The sequence below is a fragment of the Paralichthys olivaceus genome, chromosome 16 (assembly GCF_024713975.1).
Source record: "Paralichthys olivaceus isolate ysfri-2021 chromosome 16, ASM2471397v2, whole genome shotgun sequence".
Classification (NCBI taxonomy): Eukaryota; Metazoa; Chordata; class Actinopteri; order Pleuronectiformes; family Paralichthyidae; genus Paralichthys; species Paralichthys olivaceus.
In genome coordinates this window covers 22444277-22457468 of record NC_091108.1, presented here as the reverse complement: position 1 = coordinate 22457468, position 13192 = coordinate 22444277, and the positions used below count along the sequence as shown (strand labels likewise).

At 43.0% G+C, this 13192-nt stretch overlaps 1 protein-coding gene across 5 annotated transcripts in view; it reads left to right on the top strand.

The window, feature by feature from the left end:
• Window positions 1-2555: 2555 nt before the first annotated feature.
• Window positions 2556-13192, top strand: part of dlgap1a (discs, large (Drosophila) homolog-associated protein 1a) — a 102588-nt gene continuing 91951 nt past the window's right edge. For 2 of the 5 annotated variants that reach the window (XM_069511335.1, XM_069511334.1), the window contains exon 1: window positions 2556-2841. The gene's annotated coding sequence lies outside the window, so the exon portion shown is untranslated. The remainder of the gene's footprint in view (window positions 2842-13192) is intronic. The other 3 variants (XM_069511336.1, XM_069511333.1, XM_069511337.1) reach the window with 3 other exon arrangements.

The following is a 13192-nucleotide window of genomic DNA, read 5'->3' as shown; positions in this document are numbered from 1 at the left end:
AAGGAAATAAGAACAACCCCAGGTTCCTCTTCAGCACTGTAGCCACCACCTCCTCTTCATGAATAGCACAGATTGTCTAGTACAGAAAGCTTAGAACCACCTGCATTTTTCTATTTTGTCCCAAGAAGGTTTTGTCACAAACTCGTCAAGTGAAACATTCATCTTTACTTCCTCACACTCAAACACAGAAAACTGCCAACCAGAAATAGAACACTCTAACTTACAACCAGAGGTAGTAACATATTTCACAGTTACAGTTTCTTCAATATATTGTACTTCTGAAAGTAGCTGTTTAGCAGAATACTTTTTCCTCCACCTCAGTTACATTTATGATGAAACATATTATTTCTGCTCTGTTGCATTGGGCCACACACTTCTCGTTACTTTTCCATGTCTATGATTTATACATTTTGACACTCAGCTGAGCGGACACAGCGATTTCTCGACTGTGGCGCTTGGGCCACACTGGCTGAGGGAGCGTGTCACGTTTGTCTGTGGTTCACACAGGCAGTGTGTCCGCTGGGCTGCAATGTGAGGTTTCTCACTAAAATGTAAATTCTCACTAAAACATTAGGATAACACTAAAAAACGGATTTGAACAAAACCGTGTTAAAACAGCAGAAACGCAGGAGTGCTTTTACTTTGAACGGAGTACAGGAAGTGTTGCATGTATTGAAAGTCAAGAAAATAATTTCACTATCTTTTCTGCTGTGAGCCGCGCAGTACGCAGAGGAAATAGAGGAGACCTCGATTCAAAAGATGGATGTTTTAAAAACAGGTGGTCTATTACTGATAGGCTGGTGATTTATGTCACATATTTTATTGTAAAGATTGACTTTATTTAGTGGCATAGGTTGTTTTTGAATTTAAACCAATCCTGCAGGGATAGATTTTTATTTTATTTTTGTATATATATTTTGTTTTATCTTGTTCTGTATATGGCACTGAAAGAACACCATGTGCCTATATTTCTGCTCTTCACCTGTTTATCTCATGACCTAGTTTGGAAGATGTATATTATATGGCAGATAATCTTTGTTTAATCTATTGGAACATGATTTTTATTTTTGAATGTCTGCATTTTCCAATCTTGCATTAATTGACATTTTTAAGTTAAATTATTTTAGGAAGCTGAATGCATGTTTAACCACCACACACAATGCAGGCTGCATCCAAGCCTTTCCTATAGATTCAGTGAAATATTTTCTTGATGTTTGTCTTATCTTATGAAACTCTGACCACGTTTAACACGAGAATACAGCATTGTAACATTATATTTACCTCTGAAAGTAATGAAAAGAGGGATTAGGGTTAGAGGGGTGTTTCGCGGAAGGGGCAGGTTGATGTGGGCTAAGAGAGCAGACAAGAAAAGCACAGATTATTAACGAGGCAAAAAACAACCAAGCAAGATCAAGCATTCCAAATAGCAAATTCACACGACAATTTAGATCTGGGGCATTGGAGTTGATGAAGTAAATAGGATGCAGGTGAGTCCACCAAAACACACAGACAACTCAGAGACACAATGGAGGGGACAGGAAGATACTGAGACCATGACATCCAGTTCAAAATGAAAACTGACAATACATTATTAAAATATTATTGCATTATACTTTTGTTGATATGACAGTCAGTTGTTAATTACACACAGATGTTTATACATTTTATATGTTAGTATATAGTACCCTGAATCTTAATGCTGTCATGTTTTGGACTACTGTCATGTTACTTGAGGAAATTGTATTATTATTATTATTATTATTTGGGCATCTTTATTTAATAACAATGAGAACAACGAGGGCCCTGAGGTGGCTGCACTTTTACTTTGTCTTTAGCTACTGGTTTTTGGGGGGTCCATATTAATTGTAGTTGTAGCAATGTAGTAATTTCATTTGATCATGATTACACAAATGATTTATTAGTACTAGCTAAAATTGTTGTATAAAGCGCTTTGAGTGGTCATCAAGACTAGAAAAGCACTATGTAAATACAGACCATAGATGAACTGAGCTATTTAACCCATAGTTGCTTCCTGTTATTTCACTTCTAGAGTTAAATCAATCAATCAATCAGATGAAAAAAAAATCACGCCCAATTTTATTCAGAAATGGGAATTACTGAGTCAAATTACAGTGTGGAGCCAGTTATAATCTAAATACTTCATCACAAAAAAACTAAATGATCTGAGTGTGTGCATTATTTTGGCAGAATTTCATTGGATCATGATTACTCAAATAATTTATAATTTTTTTACTTAGCTGATATCTTCCTTACATTGTTGAATCCTCTAATTTCACTTTAATACAATCCCAACAAACCAATTGGCAAAGCAATTAGTATTGAGGTACTGTACTGTTGGTTTTGAGGTATAACTTGTGAAGCTGCAGTGAAAGAAACATGGATCATATACAACCATTTACAACCACTTTAGTTCCCTGGCTCTTCTCCTTTAGTTATTTCAAGTATTAACAGTTTAAGGCTATGTATTATCCGCTCTTATATTTGTAGATAAACCAGTTACATGTTTATTTTTGACGAAACGTTTGTGTGCTTTTATTCTTGAAAGCAAAAATCACCTGTCTTCCGGTACCATCCTAACTAGTTGCGTTTAACATCGAGCATCACTTGATTCCCCCACATCCACATGCTCGTGCGCGCTCTCTCTCTTTCTCTCTCGCTCTCTCTCTCGCTCTCTCTCTCACACACACACACACACGCGCGCACACACACACATTCCACCAGTGACTCTCTTTCGTCAGTGCACCTCTTCCAGGAACGGACGTACATTTGGATGTAGAAGCCGGTGGCCCCGTCCAGCGACGATGTGAGGATCAGCTACTGGTAAGACGATCGTAAGAGTGCGCGATGGCAGATGCAGGTTCGGTGCGTGACAGGCTCAGCTCACCAATACGACCACTGGCTCTCTCAGTATGACTCACACCGGTGAGAAGGTGGAGGTGTGTATTTGAATGGTGTACAGTGTGCTGCGCACTGGCGGTGCTCTCTGCTCAGTTGCCGTTCACGGACGCTCCAGCAGTTGCAGCCCGGTGAGACGCTGCTGTCGCCCGTTCTCCCCTCGCTGTTATTTTTTTCCAAATGCCGTGTCACACAGTGCCTCACAAGACATGGCGAAGACTGAGCTCACTCTCATCTCACCACTCGTTCATTAAAATGTACATCAAAGTTTGGATGGATGAACACCGAGACAGCTCGATCCCGCTGACGGGGATCGGACGGTGTCACGGAGCCACCGCTCCACTGATCCTCAGCTCTGTGTGTAGCGGCACCGACGGGGGTTCGCGTCTTCAACACTCGCTCAAGATAGTCGTTTGTGTCCGCAGCTTTGAGGTGTGATACATGTGGTGTGGTGTTTCCACACGGGAGCCCCGCAGCTGGATGAAGGGAACGCAAACATGCACAGCTGCTGGCTGCACATAATTGCCATAATTAGCTCAGCCAGAGCTGAGACGCGAGAGGTTTGCATGGTGTCCTCGGCCGTCGATGCTGCGTGGCGCAGTCATGTCTGCAGGGATGTGGGCGCTCATCTCTCGCCTCAATGAGAAGTTGTGCGGCCCAGAGCAGCTCGTGTCAGTTGTGGCTCATGGCTGAGGATGAGAGGACACGCAGACCCCGCATGTTTCTAATTCAAGACCAAATGGCGATGAGTGTGGGCAGAGCCTCGGCTCTGAGATGAGCAGTTTTTATATTCTGTTTTATATTCTCTCCCAGCATGGAAAGATAGGCAACGGCACATCACTTTAATTTAGGTTAGTTTCTTTCATATGGATATATGGAACTACCATCAGTGATTCCCCATACCTCTTGTGTCTACATTCAACATAATAGAATATTGTATTATTATCCAAATATGTTTTTCTATAAGAAATAGTAGTCACAGACAATGCAAAATCCTGTTTGGGGAGTTTGTGATGCTCAATGAAGTCAAATTATCTTTAATTAATATTCATAAAACAGCGATAGCACAGATACTGTGGAAATTGACATAGTGAGATTGGTATTGTTAAAGATATAATGGGTACTCCTGGTACAGCTAGCAAGATCAGGCTACACTAATCTGTAGCCAGTAAACCTCACCCCCTGCCGTCCCACCTTTTTTGCTTGTTTTGCAGATGAAGTTGTTGCAGAACTCAGAATTTTGGTTGCATTTTTCGGAGACTCGCAAGCTAACTTCTGTTGTGTAAAGTGCTTTGAGTGGTCATGAAGAGAAAAGCACTGTCAATACAGACCATAGATGAAGTGAGCCTTTTAACCCATAGTTGCTTCCTGTTATTTCACTTCAACCGTTGAATCAATCAATTAATTAATCAGATGAAAACATAAATTCAAGCCCAATTTGTTTCAGTAATGGGAATTACTGAAACAAATTACAGTGTGGAGCCAGTCATAATCTCAAAACCTCATCACAAAAAACTAATTGTGTGTATGAAAAAATAATTCTTTTGGCTGAATCGACCTTGTCAATTGTGAGTCCTACTCAAACAGTTCTACAGTATATTGTGCCAAAACACGTTTCCCTGCCCAACCGGAGATGCTGCCACAACAGCAGGTGCAGCCTGTTGCGTGTGCTTATGTGTGTCCAATTACATTCCAATCCAATCACAATCACAATTTGAACAATAACACAGAAGTGAGGAATAGTTTACGGCTAGTGTGTGGTCACAGGGAATCCTCTGTTTTACCTTTGCAAAGTGTGTTGTAAAGTCCGCTTGGTGTCGCTGCTCCGGAGCAGATGCCTCGTCTCTGAAGTTGGGATCAGGAGGACATTTTTTATCAGTCAGGTGGATTGTGTGTTACCTATAGAGTTTCCCTGGAGCTTCTGGCTGGCTTATGCCTGACTGACTTGACCATCGACTGTACCATGAGTTCCCTGCACATATAGTATCTTGGAATGCTGTTGTTATTGAAACAACAAGGCAATTCTCTTTCTGTTTACTTATATATATATATATACAGCTTGAACTCTGGATGTTGAAACTGGAAGACGCGCATGCACCCTCGTTCCTATTCTTTGGTTATTTTTGTGTATGTAGTTTTATGTTAAGTTTATTCCACATTCTTCAGTGTTCTTTTCTTTGCTGTTCCAAATGTTGGTGTCTCAATAAAGCCCAGAAATCTCCCCCCCTCCCGCAATTTCTTACGAACCCACTGCACTGAGGGGGAGTGCAGAGGAAGAAGACTCAGGAGACTCTGACACTGGATGACCGGCCCTTTATGTGCTAGCATCCTGGTCCTGAAGCAGCAGTGGTTAGAATTATTCAGCGGCAGGACATTACTAAAACAATGAATGCAGTGTTAAACATGAATCGATTATGTTCAGTCACTGCATCAATGCAGAATCATCCACTTCTTCGCAGGCGACCAAACATTAACACATGTGCTGCTGCTGCTCCTACACTCCGTGCTGTGTGCGTCAACCTAACCTGACGTGGTTGTACTCTATTCCAGCCACATGATTGACTCAGTGCTTTTCTCATTGTCATTGGCTGTTCATCCTTTCTGTCAAAACATGAATGGAATTAGTTCTATCGATGTTGACTCGACCATATCAAGAAAAAGTTATATCACGATAATTATCTTTATTGTTTTATCGCCCAACTCTAATGAGATGTTGATAAGCCACCTTCAGTTTCCTCTGATGAGATGACAGACTAACAGTCTCTGTATTTACAGGTTCAGTTTGACCTAATTTCTTAATTAATTTTCATTTTTAGCCTCAGTTTATGTGATTGAACAGTATGTTAAACACATGTACCTTAAATGATTAAAGTATGCTGAGGTCCCTTGGACTACAGAAGACTTGCCTTCTCTTGGCACATTTACCCTTTTCCTCATAATAAATCAAACAGGACACTTTGGTGAATTAATGTTTTCATTTTCATTAAATTTGGTATGTCATGAGACACATAAGGAAAGTATTAAGTAAAATATCTTAACTGCATTAAAACTAAAGTCTGTGATTAACATGTCCATCAATGTGTTCTATGTTATTGTTACTTTATATCAGATGTGGTTCATGAAAGGAGTAGTAAAGTTTCATAGATAACTATAACTTCATCTTTAGTGAGTATAAATTAGACTAGAAATGTTAAAATTCAGAAAGCAAAATTGTTTGTCAATAGAGATTCGGACCCAGAATGCAAGAGGATACATTTTAACAGTTTATTGAAATGGAGATTAAAGGTGGAATTCACTGGGAAGCAGGCAGAACAGTGGTAGAGTGACAGCGAGGGATCCAGTGGCTTCAGCAGGCAATAGAGAGGGAATAGTGAAGACGGCCTGCGGCGGACAGGTTAGCAGCTGGTGTTGATCAGGAGCTAGCAGGCTGGGATGGTTGTGAACACAAAGAAACAAGTGGTTAGGTACGAGCATAGGCAAGGCAACATAGAACAAATTTCAGATGTAGCTACCACTGTAGTGAATGGAATGATCTAGCTGGAGGGAAAGCCGGGGTAGTAGTACTGCAGGAGGTGATTAGGTGGTGAGCATTAGGTGTGCCAGCTTCCAGATCTCGGGAGCAGGAAGCCACGTCCACACACACAAACACAGAGTGTAGAAGCAGCAGCAGCACATGTGTTAATGTTTGGTCGCCTGCAAAGAGGTGGACGATTCTGCATTGATGCAGTGACTGAACATAATTAGAGAGTCAAGGGGGGTGGGGACACAGAGATGCTGGATGAGAGATGGAGATCATGACAGTACCCCCCTTCTAATGGGAGCCTCCAGGTGACCCACCCGGCTTCTCCGGATGTTTCAATGGGCACAATGAGCTGGAGTTTACTGACTTGAGCAGAGAGACATGAAAAGATGGGTGAATCCTCAAGGCATACTCTTAGGGAGTTGAAGTCCGACATTGGTGGGGTTAATGATCTTTTCAATCTCAAACAGGCCAAAGGTAGGTGTTTCTTAGACTCTTTCTTAAGTGCAATGTCTTTGGAGGATAACCAAACTTTCTGACATGGGATGTAGTTGGGGGCTGGGGGCCGATGGTGTGGGATGCGTTTCTAAGCAGGGTGGCTCAGGTTTCCCTCAAAACTTTGCAGCAGCGTCAGAGATGGGACTGGACAGAAGGTATTGCAATATCTCTCTCTTGAGTGACTCAAAGGGGGACTTGCCAGTAGCTGAGGGAGTTGTGAGTGTACTCAATACACCCCAGCTGGGAGCTCAAGGAGGATGGATTTGCGGAGGTGACACAGTTGAGGGCTGCCTCCATATCCCGGTTCACCCTCTCAGTCTACCAATTGGCCTGGGGGTGGAAACCAGAAGATAAACTGACCGTGGTCCCCAAAGCCTGACAGAAAGCCCTCCACACTTCCACACCTCAATGAACTGAGGGCCCTGATTAGAGACGATATTGGAAGGTATACCATGGAGACACAAAACATGATGGAGCAGTCACCCGAGTGGAGTTTAGACAGGGGGACAAAATGAAACCGATCCACAATGGTAAGAATGACTTTTTTACCTTTGGAGAGAGGGAGTCCAGTAACAAAGTCCAGAGCTGTATGTGACCAAGCATGTCCAGGGATGGGAAGAGGGCAGAGTAACCCCACAGGAGGGTGGTGAGGGCCTTGCTTCTGGTACACACAATACAGGCACATACAAAAGCTTGGGTGAAGATTCAACTAATGCCAGGGTAGCAGGAGAACTGTGAGACATGGCCCCACTGGAGCATGAAAGAAAGGGCAGAACTGGGGACAAAGAGAGTATCAGGGTACGGCTCACTGTGGTGGGCCTCTCTGACTGTGGCCTCTACATCCCAGGTCAGTGCACCAACCACACAGGGCGGGGGCAGGATGCTGTCAAAGCAGGTAGGAGACTCCTCAGAGTAGCCTCTGATAGGTAGGAAAGAGTGGGTCCACACGACGAAAGGGAACTCTGCACCTTCCAACCAGTGTCTCCATTCTTCCAAGGCTAGTTTCATGACTAGTAACTCCCTGTTGCTCACATGGAGTGGGCAAGTGAAAATGACTAATGACTAAATCTTCTCTGGGTCCATTTTCACTTGCCCACTCCTTTGTGCTGCAATATAGTACAGATGGTGCCATGTTTAGTGGAAACAGGAGGACCCAAGATGCAGAGACAAAAGGTGAAACGGAAAGTGTCCTTTAATAATTCAGGGTTCTTTACAAAAACAAAATCGTAAACAGTCCATAAGCAGAAAAGCAACACAGTGATCCAAAGTTCTCAAAACAGCAAAAACAAGGAAAACACTAGGACAGAAAACTCACTTGAGAGGGATGAGGAACAGAGCACAGGGGCTCGGGCGGACAGCCTGGAGGCTGGTCAGAGACAGATGCAGGGGACTTTGAAGAAGACGGCTGCAGATCAGACAGGCTGCAGATGGTGGAGATAGCAGCTGCTGTGATTCAGGCACCGGCGAGACTAGGGGAGGTAGCTGCTGCAGATCAGACAGGCGGATTTGGAGAAGGTGACTGCAGCTCAGATGCTGGGGGCTCTGGAGATGGCGACCAAGGCACTGGGGAGACTGGGGAAGGCTGCTGCTGCTGCAGCTGTTCAGAGACAGGAGACACAGGAAGGGGTGTCGGCCTGACCCGCATGCATTGAGCAGAAACAGGAAGGGGCATCGTCCTGACCGCCATGAGAGGAGGCGAAACTGTGATGATGCCTGCTGGGACCGCCCTGCGTGGAGGCGAAACTGTAATGATGCCTGCTGGGACTGCCCTGCGTGGAGCAGGAACAGGAGTGAAGTCTGCTCGGTCCCCCTTGCATGGGGTAGGAACTGGAGCGGCACCTGCTGGGACCCCGACGCCAAAACAGGAGTGATGACTGCCGGGACCCCTGATGCCAAAAGAGGAGTGATGCCTGCAGAGACCCCCAACGCCGAAAAAGGATTGATGTCTGCCAGGACCCCCAAAGCTGAAACAGGAGGGATGTCTGCTGGGACGCCCGACGCCGAAACAGGAGTGATGTCTGCCGGGACCTCCGATGCTGATACAGGAGTGACATCTGCTGGGACCCCTGACATCGAAACTGGAGCGACATCTGCCGAGACCCCCAATGCTGAAACAGGAGTGGCGCCTGCCGGGACCCCAAAAGAACAATTCACTATTGTTTTCTGATAATTGATGTAATGCTTAAACTTGTAAACTATCAAACTCTCTCACCTCTAGTAATCCTGCACATAAAAAAAGGAGCACTCATACAATGAGTGTCATACGCATCCTCATACCGTAGTAGAGCACACATTAGATGTTGTTGCATAATGTGTAGTATTGGTTTACACATGTCATTTACACACTTTTTCGGAAGCGTTTGTTGATGTGTACAAAAATATTCTTGCATGAGGCCCATTGTTCTTTAATTATACTTCAAATAGAGTTTTCCACCCATGAATACTTTCTATATTCACACACAGCACTTTACACCACTGCTGAGGAGTAAATTATTTTTTGAATCATGTATATCCACAGAATAAGTATCTTAAAAGTGTTGAGGGCCACAATTAACAGGTAGTGTTAGACATTACCTGCATAACTATATAGCTAGCCTCAAGGGCAGCCAATGACAACCTGAAAGAAAATAGATTTATTGGGTATCTTATGTAACCATAATAAGAGTGGCTTGACAGTCAAAATATGACATGACAAGTTCTGTCTGAATGGCCTGTTCCTCACATTTTGTGATGGAGTTTTACATTTGTGGTTTATTTGCCATGCAATATGGAAAGATTTGAAAATGCACGGTTATACTTTTCAATACAGGCAATGAGAATAGCTGAAAAATTAAGACAAATTATTCAGAAAATGTATTTTCACCTTTTTATTAATTTTCTATCAGGGACTGAACAATAAATTCTCAACAATCAAAAACTAAAAGGGACCAGTGTTTCCGCTAGGAGCCCATCCCCCCTTAATTTTGATATGCTTCACATTGATTTGACAATTATTAACTACCACTTCAAACTAGTCATTTAGAGAGAATTGTTAAGTCATGTTAAAATGCATTCCTTATTTGTCCTTAAATCTCTCTTGTACTGAAGAAAGAGCAAAGCTGCTTCTAAGGTTGTGCAAATTCACACTTTTTTCATTTTTATACTTAGTTTAATAGGTTGAACTCAGCCAAACACCCATGACAACTGTGATAATTAATTGAATATGCTCACATCTTTGAACAGTGAACTGAATGGAGCAGTAGACTGCTCACATATTATGCTACCAAATGATGAAGTATCCATAACTAAGAACATATATAATTTTGCTGAATTGTGTCCACAACCCAGCGGGAAAGTCTAGACTATGATAAGGACCTATCAAGTTCACTAGAAGGGAAGCAAATAAGGACAGGGATCTATCTTCCTGATGGCCTGTTTACTGGATCTGCTTCACCAAGGCCCTGACCAAAGCACCAACTGGTGCTGCTTGACTGCCTTGTCTCCTTCAGAAGTGGAGAGTCACTGCAGTTCAAATGACTGTGACAGAAGGAACAGAACCTTAGGCAAGAATACTGGACTGGGGCGGAGGAATACACTTGATCCATCCAGTGAGAACCTGCAACAATTACATTTGATCAAAAATGCTTGGAGCTTGCTTATCCTCCTGGCAGAAGATATGGCTAATAGAAGTGCAGGTTTAAGTATTCAACATCTTCAGCTCCAAGTGTCTCAAAGGGAAGATGCTGAAGTGCCCCAAGGAATATATTCAAAACCCATGAAGGCCTAGTCCCTCTTTGGGTGACAGGGATGGGTGAAGACATACAGCAATACAGCCATCCTGGATCTGCAAACAATGGAGCACAAGGACTCTGAGGAAGAAGCCAAGTCAGTACCATGTGTTGATGAGACATTAATGTGATGAAGAGGAAGAAGAGGAAAGAGAAACTCTGTTTGTCATGCCAGATAATCTAGACCTACAGGAGGATTACTAAGAGCTGGTCCAAGACAGATCAGAACAAGCTAACTATAAGCTTTATCAAAAAGGAAGGTTTTAAGCCTACTGTTAAACGTAGAGAGGGTGTCTGCCTCCCGGACTGAAACTGGAAGATGATTCCACAGGAAAGAAGCTTGATAGCTGAAACCTCTGGCTCCTACTCTATTTTTAGAGACTATGTGTGTGAAGTTATTCAACATTTGTTGTAACGTAATAGCGACCTCTTGTGGGAGCAAACCCCCCTGTAGGTTAATTGGGGCGGCTGTATTAACCTGCCGGATCTTCTTTTAAATGGGTGCTATTGTTTTGACTGGTGAAGCTGAGCTGGTGAGTTAAGAAATGTATACAATTTGATTACAATTTATGTTGAATGCTATAAATATGTTCATGTATGCGGATTATACAGTGGATAATATGTCCGTGTCATTCAAATTGTGGTTTTGTGTTCATTTTATGTCATTTCAGTTGATTACCTGGCGAACGGCACGGTTACTGATTTAATTCTGACTTGTCATAATTGTCAGGTTTAGTGGGGGGGGAATGCGGGAACAGGTGGACTCAAACGCAGAACTAAATACTGTGTAACAGAAAGTGTCCTTTATTTTAAGGTAAAAACGTAACAAAAAGAGTCTTCAATAAATCAAAAGTTGAACTCAGGCAAGACAGGTGAATGGCACATTTTTGTGACATTTGAGTCTATATTTTGGCTGAAGGCAGGGATTAATGGATTATCATATTAAACCACTGGGATGATTACCTCCCTGAAGTGCAGCAGTCTCCTACCCCCTCATACTGTCTAAAACAGGTTCCTCACTGCTAGACCACAAACAAGCCTCAGACACAAAAGACAAATCACTTTCGCTGGCACCAAGGTCAATATGTCTACTCAGATACTCTACCGTTACTGACAATAATTCCTCAATTCATTTACCTTCCATCATTCTACAAACTGCAGGGGAATGAGAGGGCCAGTCAATGGCATCAATGCCTTCGTCATCAAGGAACTGCCTGCACCTGGAGGAACCCGGGGCCCACTGCACCAGTGTAGGATATGCCTCCCCAGACCAACACTGACCCACTGCTAAACCGGTCATGCTGGATGATGTTACAGTCAGCATAATGTTCACGCCTGTCACGGGCTCAGTCTGAACCGGCTCTGATCTGTGAAGAGAAAGGGGCGCCAATGGCGGACCTGCCAATTGTGGTGTTCTCTGGCAAATGCCATCGAGCATCACAGTGCTGGGCTGTGAGCACAGTTCCCACTAGAGGTTGTTGTGTCCTCATGCCACCCTTAATGGAGTCTGTTTGGTCAGGAACATGCACACCTGTAGTCTGCTGGAGGTAATTTTTGTAGAGCTCTGGCAGTGCTCCTCCTGTTCCTCCTTGCACAAAGGAGCAGATACTGGTCCTGCTGCTGTAGATGCCCTTCTACGGCTCTGTCCAGCTCTCCTTGTGTAACTGCCGGTCTCCTGGTATCTCCCCCATGCTCTTGAGACTGTGCTGGTAGCACTTGTGGATGTGCCTTCCTGGAGGAGCTGGACTACCTGTGCAACCTGATTGGGCTGCAGGTACCACCTCATGCTGCCAGTAGTGACAAGGACACAAGCAGAACACAAGACTAAAGGAAGAATTAGTCAGGAGGGATAAGTAGAGAGCAAGTGTCTGAAGCCACCACATGTAAAACCATTCCCTTTTTGGGGTTGTCTTGCTTTTGCCTCCATTGCACCTGTTGTCACTTTCATTTGCACCAGAGCAGGTGAAACTGATTCACAATCACTTGTGCTTCTTAAAAAAGATTGATATAACTGAAATTTAACTGACTTGCGGTTATACTTCAACTATGATAATGTTTTTGAGCAGTGTATGTACACTAAGCAACACTACTAGTTTAGGACAACAACACCATAACAAATAGTTTTCTTTGTCTTTGTCTTAGTTGGTAAATATAATGATATATCATACCAATACAATTTTGTCAAGCATCAGTGCCATAAGATTGCACTAATATCTATAACTAACCCTGCTGGGTTGGTTTTAAATCACTGAGCTAGACTCTATCATTTTGTATTTTTAAGATTTTTTCCATTAATATGATGAAGTTTCACTTTTTAAAAACAACTTTGATTATTAATTATAACATAATTACAAGAATCTTGAAGGGACAGTGAAAACATTTTAGAAAATACACCCATTTGATTTCCTTCTGAGCTTTAGATTATACCCACACATGATGTGACTATGTGTGTGTGGCGCAGAATGTCTTGCTTTTCATTTTAGCCCCATTC